The 10192-nt window shown below is 37.4% G+C and overlaps 1 pseudogene; it reads left to right on the plus strand.

Moving 5' to 3' along the window:
* Positions 1–1108: 1108 nt before the first annotated feature.
* LOC113108746 (SPARC-like protein 1) lies at positions 1109–5010 on the plus strand (annotated as a pseudogene).
* Positions 5011–10192: the final 5182 nt, after the last annotated feature.

Below are 10192 nucleotides of genomic sequence, written 5' to 3' on the forward strand. Positions count from 1 at the left end.
TGGGCCCCGTTACCATGACAACTGAAGCAGCTGATTTGTGCTGGGGTGTCATGGTAGGAGTACGTCCAGCATACAGATGGATAACTCTGAACCCTGTGTGAGAATGGCCCAGAGGGGAGTAAAACAGAATTCTTGGGACATCATGTCACTTTAAGTTTTTCCAGAAGGTTTAATATAGGACATAGGATTGTGCTGACATCCATACATTATATTTATATATTTATAAGACCTGATTCTCCTCTGCTTTTTGGTCTCAGCACTGGCCGCATATGTAAGTAAATCTCCAAATATAAAATTTCTATAATCCTGCTATCAAAATCCACATAATCATGTTTAAAGATCAAAGAAACGAATGGAATCAGTCAAAAACCACCAAGATGTTTCCAAGAATTTTTTTTCCAAGGAATAAAGTTCAAAATGCAAGCAATGAGTAATATGCATGCTGGGAATTTGAGACAAGGAGCTTTTTTAGAGAGTCAATCAAATGTTATCAAGTGTGCAGATAAATCTGCGGAAACATTATAAGCTGCAATGAAAGCTGTTGTTATATATATGACCAAGGCCAACAGAGAGGGTTTGACACAGCTAATCACAAACATGGCTGTATATTATTCCATTGGCTTACTCTTGGGATTGGAGTGGGAGTAGATGAAGTCTTAAATGGAGTTCTGCTGGGCAGTAAATCAATCCCACAGTCCCGCAGCTGGTGAAAGGATAATTGTGTAGATTTAAAATTACAAAACGCCTCACTTAAATCACAAAGCCGAGGCATGTTTTTCAGTTCAGCTAGGAGAATGTAATGCAAATGGACTATCAACATTAGTCACTATCAGGAAATACTCACTAGCAGATACTCCACTAGCAAAATATCCGTATACCTCTAGGAAATTACAACATTGGTTAGCCATAGATAATTGAGTTGGAAGGATTACATGAACAGCAATGTCATTTCATGTTGGTATGAGTCGTGGAGCTGAAACAAGATTGCTCTCTGGGTAAATACAGTTTGTTCTGCAAATAAAGCAGTAAACATCATGTGCAATGGCGTCTACATGTGTGCAAACTCTTTGCTGAAAAAAATGGAACATTTTTATCATTAAACTTCAGCATGGTATTGTACAGTCCTACTTATTGCTACCTGGAACTGGTGAGATATTTGACAGCTTAACCTTAACTTTCATAAACCAAAACAAACGGTTGCATTATTTATTTATTTTCTCTTTTTTTAGGGACAAAGTAAGCTGACTCCAAAAGAGCAGGTGATTCTTAAAAAGGTTGAATTTACTCGCAGACCGGAAAAAAATAATTAAAATAAAATAATTTCCCATATACTAATGCATTAAATTGTGTTTCCTATAGTTTTCAAGTCATTCTTTCAGCTATGTGCCTATATTTAAAAAATATATTTATAAATTATACACACACACACACACACACATATATCTATCTGTCTGTCTGTCTGCCTGTCTGTCTGTCTGTCTGTGTGCGTGTGCATGTGTGTGTATATGTCAGTGTATAATTGTGTCTGTATAAGGGAGTCAGTGAATTATTCACTCAACTGATTTGTTGAACACTAATTCAATCTAAATATTTTATTTCTTGTTTTATAAATTAATCCAGGAGCTATAATTTGCTGGCTTGAAAATGATCAGTCAAATGGTCAGTCTTTTATAGTTTTAATAAAAAAATATATATATATTTTAATAATAAATAATTTGTATTTATTAAGTCAGAGTCAGTGAAGCCTCATGAGAGTAAGGATGGAGTTCTGGCTTTTGAGTCCAACACTCAGGATCCAGAGGATGAAGACATGAGTGAGGAGAATGAGAGCCATGTGGAGATGAAGCAAGCAGCGGAATAAAAGCTTGAAAGTTCAGAGGAAGATGAGAAGAATACACCATTGCTCCTGAGTGAGGAGGCACTGATTCAGATCCTGCAGGACCACGGGGAGGTAGATGAACCTGTGGAGGAGGATGAAGATGAGAATGACAATCCAGAAAAAGTCAAAGAAATTAAGGACATGGACGAGGAGGGAAAAAAAGATGGAAAATCTACAATGAAGAATGAAGATGGAACTGAAAAAAGAGAAGGTGAGAGCAAGGTAGAGGATGCAAATGAGACTGATAGCAGTACTGAGGCAGAGTTACCAGTGGATTTGGACTATGCAGGTGATTGTGATGCTTTACAGCCACTACCCATCAACCTGGAGGAGGCCAAAGTTACAACCATCAACACTATGGGAAAAAAGATGGAGGAAACAGCTGAAGATGTGATTCCCACAGTCACAGTGGACTATGATTCCCAGCAATCCAACACTGACTCTGAGGACATTGCAGAGGAACAGGACGTGCCAACAGAACAATCCTAAGATGAGTTTAAAGCACCTTTGCAAGTCTCTGAGAATGACAATGAAAAAGAGAAGAGTGATCAACAGGATGAAGAGAACAGCACTGAATCTGAGACTACAATTCTTTCAAGTGGCAAAAAGGCAAAGAAGGAGAAGAAAAAAAACAGAAGAATGAAAGTAAAAGCCATGGAAAGGGTAAAGCCAAGAAGCAGCGAAACAGCCAGCAGCCGGAGAATATGCAGAGTGACCAAGCCAGTACAAAAGAAGGAACTGAAGAACACACTCATAGGAAAGACCCAGAAAAACTGGAGGAGCCCACTGAAAATACAGAACCTAGCTCCAGAAAGAAGAATGGGAAATGGGTACAAAATGCATCACACATACATTGTTGTTATAAAATATATGTGAAACAATACATGATAGTATGTACCCTACACATACATGCTTTTAGTAGATTAATACTTGAATTGTAAATGAATTATTAGTATTTTGCCAAAGGACTACAGGGTAAATTCACCTACTACTGCAAACAGTTTATCTACATGCTATTAACACCAGGCTGTTTACATGAAGTCAGTGTCATACAGTACAAACGAAATGATTGAGTTTCTTTTAATGCCAATTGCATCTCAAACACAAAGGTCAACAATTCTGAAGTTAAATGTTTATTGAGAATCACTAAATGCATGTCCGCATTTCTCTGAAATTGTATTACTTTTCTCAATTGAAATATTAGTGGCGCTGAAAGGTTAACCTCCACGATTTAAATTATCCACAATTTTTCAAATACGATTTTTTTCTTTTTTTTAAAGTAAGCTTTTGTCAAACTTCCACTTCATTAACTACTAAATGATCTAAACTTTAATGAAACTATTGATTAGGCTACAGGTTTTGTTTCAGACTCAGTAGGGCATTAAGTATTTAATTTAGGCCACATCTTTTTTTAGTATATTATCTCAAAAGTGTTTGAAATGTTTAAATGTGTTGGTTACAGACTCGCTTGGTGGGGATGAATCCTTTACAAATTAGGGCCGCTATGGAGCTTTACCCTGACATTCGACCCACCCATCGGCCCAGTGGACAGGGGTTGCCAGCTAATGAGTGTTGTTTCAACATTGTCTTCATAGCCCCACATTCTTATTAGGAATCTGCTGAGCATTTAACATAGACTGTCAAATCGCCCTGGCTTAAGAAGTCAATGAGAGCCTTAGCTCCAGGTTTATGCTCGTAAAGGAATGCTGGCACATCTTTACAGAGTTGTTATAACCTTTATTAAAAGTCTCTTTGAGAGCCTTTTAAAGCAGCAGTGGACGCTTGAATTGAGGACACAGTATTTTACAAGATATTTGCACATTCTTTCGGTTTTTCCAGACCCCTGTGAGAACATTCACTGTAAAAGAGGGAAGACATGCAAAATGAACGATGAGAAGAAGCCTGTCTGTGTGTGTCAGGAGCCGTCAGAATGTCCTCCCAGTGTAAATGATTTAGACCATGTAAGTATACGTAATTACTTTAATTTGCATTCAGCTGATTACAGTAAAACTGCTTTAACTTCCAAACGGACACTCTATGAAAAAAAGATACAAAGCTGTCACTGGGGTGGATCCCTAAGGTACAAAAGCTTAAAGGTACATTCTCATTTACCACCAAAATTTTATATATTACATTAAATGTGCATGCTAGTACCTATAGTGTACATTTTAGTAGCCTACCCTTTGACAGAGTACTGCCACAGTACCTTTTTTTTGTACCTTCTAAGAGCGCATTTTTACATATTTAATTACAGATCCAATATGTAATGGAATATCGACACATACTGATTGCAGAAAAAAGTATACCAGAAACATTTGCAAGTAATTTGCTGTTGTCTTTGGGATATTTTCATTGTAGGTATGCGGAACTGACAATAAGACATACTGTATGACACATCCTGTCAGCTCTTTGCCACCAAGTGTGGCCTTGAGGGGACCAAAACAGGCCACAGACTTCACCTGGATTACACTGGATCCTGCAAATGTAAGAAACACGAATATGCTTATTTTAATTGTTAGCACCTGAGAGGTTAAATTAGGTGAAAATGAAGGTGTCAGAAGAAATAAGGAATGTAGAGTTTCTACATATCTACTTTTTTGTCTATTTTAATTTCTCCTAATGTTTATTTTGTGTGTTTTGTCTGGTAGTTATTCCTCCATGTCCAGAGTCAGAGTTGGTGCAATTCCCTCTGCGTATGCGGGACTGGCTGAAGAACGTGCTTCTGCAGTTATTTGAGCATGAATCCATGTCTCCTGGCTTTCTCACAGCTAAACAAAGAATCAAGTTATCAGAGATACTGAACAGGTTTTCAAGTTAGACATCACGTCTCCCAAAGAGAGATACTGTATTTGTATGATAGGTTTAAAATAAGAAACTGGTGACAAATTCTACTCAGCTTTCCAACTTCAATGTTGATGTACCACCCTGAAAAATAGCCCTTGATTGTATCTAAACCATCATCTATGGCTTCATCACAGATGACTAATGGTCTGCTCAACAGGTTCAGAAAACCTATGAGAGTGAGAGACGGCTTCATGCAGGCGATCACCCTGTTGAACTTCTACAGCAGGACTTTGAGAAGAACTACAACATGTACTGTACATCTATCCAGTTCACTGGCAGTTTGCACAGATGGACCAGCATCTTTCAGATAGGTGGGGGCTGTGTGTCTGTACAGATTTCTACTTGCAATATTATTTAGTTGATCAGAAATGATGAATCCCAAGTATCTCTGTAAATGAAGTCAATAAATTCTCTTGACATTTATTTTGCTATCAAATTTCCTTCCAGCTTCTGCTTGCTGCCAGAATTTCATCTAAAATGCTGATAAAAAAATATCTGATTCCTGCAACTTGCTTAAAGCTACCTAATTAGATAAGAAGACAGAGTTTTGGGAAATCTAGCTCTGCAGTATGTGCATATGTGATTGGCCACGAATGGGCAGTTCGTGGGCAAGATGTCTGAGGCTGAAACTATTCTAACTCTGACTTATACAGGAGGTTCGGTAATATTTTTAGCTGGTGTGAGGATGTGGTTGAGGGACATTTCGAGAGAAAAAGACAGACTCTGTGCCAATATATCCTCCACAACGTCAGTGGTCAGACAGAGGCTTTAAAGCTTCAATGCAGAGGAAATCTGTCTACGAATGATTTACTTACAGATGTCTCGCAGCATTAATCTGAGATATGAGAACATTTCACACAGTAGCTTTAAGAATCTAGTGTTGGTCTTTCAGATGGTGTGGACATGACATATCATCAGAAATATTTTCTTTCTTTTGTAAACTGGTGGATACACTATGCTGTTGCAGGTATCTTTCTCATTCGGAGCTGGCTCCTCTGTGCGTTCCCCTAGTTCCAATGGAGCATTGCACCTCAGTCTTTTTCCAAAGGTGTGAGGCTGACAAGGACGAACTGGTCTCCTTCAAGGAGTGGTGCAGCTGCTTTGGCATTAAAGAAGGTAAAAGTATTTTGAAGGCCTTGTCTAAAACAGCTGACAGTGTTTTTTTAATTTATTATTAATTCACTTTAGATTCATTATTTATGCACATGTTTTAAATAAATCAAAAACTATATAAACAAACCAAGTTTTTCAACTTTTCCATCTTTTCATTCCTACAGAGGACATGGATACCAATCTGTTGTTCTGAGCAAGAGCAAATGCCTAAACAAGCATATCTGAGCTAATAGGAGCAAAACTTTGTTTTTATTATTACATATGGCAGATATAATATTGGAGCTCTGTTCAGTGAAATGGTACTGTATTTTATGTAATGATCATGATGACAAGAATGTCTAAAATCTCTTTTTTGGTGCATTATATGTGTAAAATGAATGAAAGAAACTATAGGTAATAATTTAGTTTGAGTTTGAATATTTGAATATTTGTATTTATTTCTTCTTCTTCTTTTTTTTTTTTTTTTGATTTATGTATATTATATGAGCTTGTTGTCAAATAATTAGCCTACAATGTACAAATTATATTAAATGAATGAATCCTGAGTTTAACTTTGCGTAAAAGTTTTATATCCTATGTAATAAGCTTCAGAAGGTTTGTTAGGCACACTAACAACAGTTGTGACTGTTGTGACAACTGTGTGTGAAAAAAAAAAAAAAAAAACTGTGTGGGGTATGACCACTATAATTAAAACAAACAAAAAATGAAAAGAAAAAAATGTGTCTGGGGGAAAAATACCCTTAGGAAGTCATTTAATTCCTGCTGTCAGAACTGTGTGCCGTGTGCAGTGTAATTCAATGACTGTGTGACTTCTCTGAGCAGTTGATGCAAGGCACACAGTCATCTTCTCTGATTAGACTAAGTACCTCACATTCAATTAAACATTTAAGGACAATCCATAAATATGTCCCATAAATACTACATTCGGGTTTTCCCCCAGATAGATTCAGAAAGTTGAATAATTTTAGTTTGACTTTTGCACACACACACACACACACACACACACACACACACACACACATATATATATATATATATATATATAAATGCTGCGACTACAATTTTTTAATCGTGATTAATCACACGATGGTCTACAATTAATCGAAATGAATAGCATAGTTATGCACTTTTTTCATTTAAAGGTACTGCTATATGAACAAAAGTACAATAACATTTGGTTTTCAGACACTTTAAACAAGTAAATATTTATTGTAAATCTGAACTTATAAACATTCAATTAATGTTTTTATATTTTTTTTAATAGAAAAACAAGTTATGTTCAGATTCCAGAGCCTTGATCATAACATTATAACAGGCATCTTCCTATTAGAGACCTGCACTATCGTGGGACCCATTGCAGCAGAGTGCGCTGTGGGACAACACTTGATGGGCGGGTAGAGACTTGTGTGTGCAGAATGTGGGAAAATACTTAGGGTGTGTTCACACTAGGCAAGCTGAACCCCCAAAGCCTGGTTTGTTTGACTAGTGTGATCACTCTATTTAGCAGTCCCTGGCCCAGTTGGAAGAGGTGGGCCTGAGTTCAGTTATACAGGTGCATCTCAATAAATTAGAATGTCGTAGAAAAGTTCATTTGTTTCAGCAATTCAACTCAATATGTGTAATTCGTGTATTCAATAAATTCAATGCACACAGACTGAAGAATAATGTGGGATAATTCATAAAAAACATTTTTTGTGAATTGTTGGCCTTCTGTAAAGTATGTTCATTTACTGTACATGCACTCAATAATTGGCAGGGGCTCTTTTTGCTTTAATTACTGCCTCAATTCGGCGTGGCATGGAGGTGATCAGTTTGTGGCACTGCTGAGGTGGTATGGAAGCCCAGGTTTCTTTGAGAGTGGCCTTCAGCTCATCTGCATTTTTACTCTTGACAATCCCCCATAGATTCTCAATGGCGTTCAGGTCTGGTGAGTTTGCTGGCCAGTCAAGCACACTAACACCATGGTCATTTAACCAACTTTTAGTGGTTCACAGAGTATGATGACTGTAGCCAAATTCCTTGACATGTCTGTATGCCTTGAACCCAGCCTCAGTCCATTCTTCGTGAAGTTCACTTAAATTCTTGAATCAATTTTGCTTGACAATCCTCATAAGGCTGCTCTTTTCTCGGTTGGTTGTGCATCTTTTTCTTCCACACTTTTTTCTTCCACTCAACTTTCTGTTAACATGCTTGGATACAGCACTCTGCGAACAACCAGCTTCTTTGACAATGAATGTTTGTGGCTTTCCCTCCTTGTGAAGGGTGTCAATGATTGTCTTCTTGACAACTGTCAGATCAGCAGTCTTCCCCTTGATTGTGTAGCTTAGTGAACCAAACTGAGAGACCATTTTGAAGGCCCAGGAAACCTTTGCAGGTGTTTAGGTGTTATGAGTTGATTAGCTGATTGGCATGTCACCAAGTGTGCAGTCAAAAAATTTTTTGTGCTGATCATAAATACTTTACACTGAGTGAAGAAAAACGTACAGGGAAGCTTTTGGAAGGCATAGATCAAAGAAAACGATGCTTTTGACATTGTTCATAAAGTAGTCAATATATTTTATTTAGTCTTCAAATTTATTTTTCATTGATCTTTAAAGTAGCCTAGCTACTCTTCCAATCAGAAGAAATTGATTGTCTAAACGTAATGTTAGACTTATACATACATCCATTGTAATATTGGCATACAAGTTTTACCATTTCACATTTATATGCCTAGAGAAGTTGTTGTGGAACCTTGTTTGTATATATGCAGGTTTGTTTAACTTTTGTCTCTTTGTACATAAAAAAAACAATTTTAAATTCTATAGTTATAATGAAAACAAATATTTAAACTCTTATTTCAATATTCTGACATGGTACTGACAGCACAGTTTTATCAGAATGATGGTTATTTCACATTTTTCTGTTTTTATGCTTCTTCAGAATCAATGATTAGCTATAATGTGAAATTAGTCCAACTTCAGGGTGAGTTTTATGCTATTTTCTTTCTAGAAAAACTAACTGATAAGGCTGGATAATGCTACATGACTAAATAGAGTTTAGCTATAAACTTCATTCACCTCAAGCTTTTATTACAACAGAGCTCCTGGTAATCTATGTTTGTTTGTATCTGTGGCTCTGATAGGTGGTTTGCTTGCTTCACTTGATACAAAAATTTTAAATACAGTTCCAATTTTTAGATTACCATGTATCATAATATGTCTGGCAGTTACTGAAAGTTCATTATTATATTTAAAATTATTACATTTTCTGTAACCTGAAGATGGAATTGATTGTTTACATTTAATATAGCAGTTGTGAAACATTGGCTTTGGGAACTCCTCCCCTTCTCCGAAATTACTGAAACCTTATAGGATAATGGCAGTAAAATAAACTGGCCAATTGTCACTGATTATGTAAATTGCATGCAAATACTGATAAGATTGCAGGCAGTATATACCGTATTTTCCGGACTATAAGTCACACTTTTTTTCATAGTTTGGGTGGTCCTGCGGTGGTCCATCCAAGAGAAATGAACTAAGGCCGGTGACACACTGGCTGCGTGGCGCGCTGCTGCTGTAGAGGGAGACCGTTGACAGACCAGGCTCTTGTCTTCATGACAACAATATCAACTTTTTTTTACACAGCTACACCTACGCCTACTGATAAAGGACACCGTCAAAAGTATTGACGGCGAAATAGATTATGTTTGACAGGTGCAACATTTGAAAATCGATAATTATTTATTTATTTTTTAAATTACATTTATATCTGAATTTATGTCAATCTACAGACTTTCAAATATCAAAATATCATGAATTCATATATATTTGTGTACAAAATGACATATAAACACATTATCCTATTATATTTTGCCTGGAAACGCTTCCAACACGCGCGCGTGTCGCGGTAAAAAATAGGCGTCGGTTCTATTTCTAGTATGCACGCGTTTTCCGCCCAGCTCGAGCCGCGCCTGAGACGCGCGTCTCACGCAGGCGGTCTGTATGCTCTAACCTGTTAACATGGGAGCCAAATTAAACACCGACACGCCACGCGGCTGAGACGCTTGCGCCACGCATCCAGTGTGTCGCCGGCCTAAGAGACATGAACCAAGAGAAAACATTACCGTCTACAACCGCGAGAGGGCGCTCTATGCTGCTCGGTGCTCCTGTAGTCTACACTGAGCATCGTAGAGTGCCCTCACGTGGCTGTAGACGGTAATGTTTTCTCTTGGTTCTTGGTTCTAAATGAATGCGACTTATAGTCCACTGCGACTTATATGTTTTTTTCCTCGTCATGACGTATTTTTGGACTGGTGCGACTTATACTCAGGTGCGACTCATAGTCCGAAAAATACGGTAATGCAGCTAGAGCGTC

Source organism: Carassius auratus, chromosome 1 (assembly GCF_003368295.1).
Source record: "Carassius auratus strain Wakin chromosome 1, ASM336829v1, whole genome shotgun sequence".
In the NCBI taxonomy this organism is placed as follows: domain Eukaryota; kingdom Metazoa; phylum Chordata; class Actinopteri; order Cypriniformes; family Cyprinidae; genus Carassius; species Carassius auratus.